Genomic DNA, 2,061 nt, shown 5'->3' with positions numbered 1-2,061 from the left:
AGGGGAGTCATACCACTATAGTCTCGCTGGCGGCTGGGTTGGAGACACAGGAAGCAGGAGCCACATTATCCACAACCTGCCATCCACTTCTCTGCCTCTAACCCTACTTGCTAACTGCAATCCACACTTGCTAGCTTAGCCACGGCAGTTATATCAGTGGCTAAGGGCTAACTGGTAATAGCTGATGGCCAACCAGTCACAGCTGATGACCATCTACTACCTGAGCCAGCACCTTTCCAGGTGAGGCTGAGAGTCTGGAAACTGCTCTCTGGGACTCTGTCTCCACATTCACCCATACCAATAATTTTACAATTGTGATTAGATGTCAAGTTTGACTGTATTATTTCTAATTGGTTATAGCACTGAAGGTCTTGATTGGCACTGAATTCGTTTTTTAATTTTGGGTTTTAAACAAAAACCAAGTGAAAAAAATTGTATATTAAATGATGCTTTGGTTCATGAAAGGAACTAACTTGCCTTACCACCTATTCAGGAAATAATATTTATGCAAATCCTATTTGTCAAAAACCATAGGATTTAGACAAATCTATCCCCAGATGAAAACTCTGTGTTTTCAATGCTTTTATCACTTGTCAAAAAAGAGAAAACTATTAATAAACTAAGGATTTATCTTAAGATAAAGAGAGAGGGAGCAAAATCCTGAGGGAAAAAATGATGAAGTCAAAACCAGAAATTCATGAATTACAAAAAACAATAAAAGTGTTTAATAAATCCCAAAATTAATGATTTGTGAAGGCCATGACAATTTGCCTGTTTCCCAAACTTAGGTGATCCTAAGATAACTTCCAGTACTTGATAAAATAAAATTTCCAGGTCCCCCTACCTCCCCAAATTCAAACCAGAGCACTTGAGGTGAGGTCAGGAAATCTGTTCTTAGCAAGCACTCCAGGAGATTTTCATAAACTTCAGGAAACCCTGAAAGCAGCCAATCTTTAACTAGGCTAATCAAGAAAAAAGGAGAGAAGGCCCAAATATAAACATTATGAATATTAGAGGATTCAGAACCACAGTTATGGGAAAGACTTTAAAAGATGAAGGAATAAAATGCCATCTATTACAAGAGAACCCTTCCATTGTGGCTCTGATTTTTGTTGCTATTTCCATTCTGGTGGTAGATAACAACGAACCTCCTGGATTTGTCCCCATGTCACTTATCTATCTCTGCATGTCTCTCACTCACTTATTTATCGAGTTAACTTTGCTCTTCTCATTAATCTCTGCAGACTTTTGCTCTGAGAATTTCTGAGATCTCGACCTTGCTGCTTCCGCTGACGTTTGTTTCCTTTTAATCCAGTAGTTGTACTTTTCATCAGAAAACATTCCTTCCTGCTCTCATAGCATTCTCTATTCACAGATCCAACGTCCACTGAGGATTCAAACTGGGGGATCACCAAAGCTCTTTTTCTGGTTCAATAAGCCTTTTTCATGCCCAGGAGTTAAGGGTCATGACGAGGAGGGTGTTTGCTCTGGGCCCCTAGATTGCTCCTTTTGGGGACCATCATCTCTTTGCAAATGCCCACTTGCTTTTCTCATGTTGCTTCTGCTGCAGAGGGCTTCTGACTATATGTGGGGACAGTGGTAGTGGAGCTGGCCTCTGGAAGAGATGGGGGGACGTTGTGCAGGACCTTGCTGGAGGTACCTGAGCCCAGATAACAGGGAAATGAGTAACAGTGTTTTTCACTTAGGTAGCTCAGAGGTCAGAGGTCAGTTTCTCTAGGAAGATCTTCATAGCTGTGCCCAAGAGTTTCTTGGCTGAAGAAGATTGGGTCACTGGCCATGGAGCCTCTTGTTAGCAGCTGGAAGTGACAGTGCCCATAGTATCAGGGTGTCCCTGCCTACACATGGAGACATTGATGTGACAAGGGCCTCCAGCGGCCATCTGCTCATACTGCTAGCTGCAGGGCACACGCTAGGAGGGAGGGTGGCCCCCCATCACTGCCCATGCCCCTCCCTTGTCTCGTATTTCTATCGCATGGGCCATAAGGTATAGATGGGGCCTTGAGATTGCCTTCCCAGGAAGGGTGGGAACATGTCCCATGC

The sequence above is a fragment of the Rhinolophus sinicus genome, linkage group LG01, assembly GCF_036562045.2.
Source record: "Rhinolophus sinicus isolate RSC01 linkage group LG01, ASM3656204v1, whole genome shotgun sequence".
In the NCBI taxonomy this organism is placed as follows: Eukaryota; Metazoa; Chordata; class Mammalia; order Chiroptera; family Rhinolophidae; genus Rhinolophus; species Rhinolophus sinicus.
Note: the sequence above shows the minus strand (reverse complement) of the source record.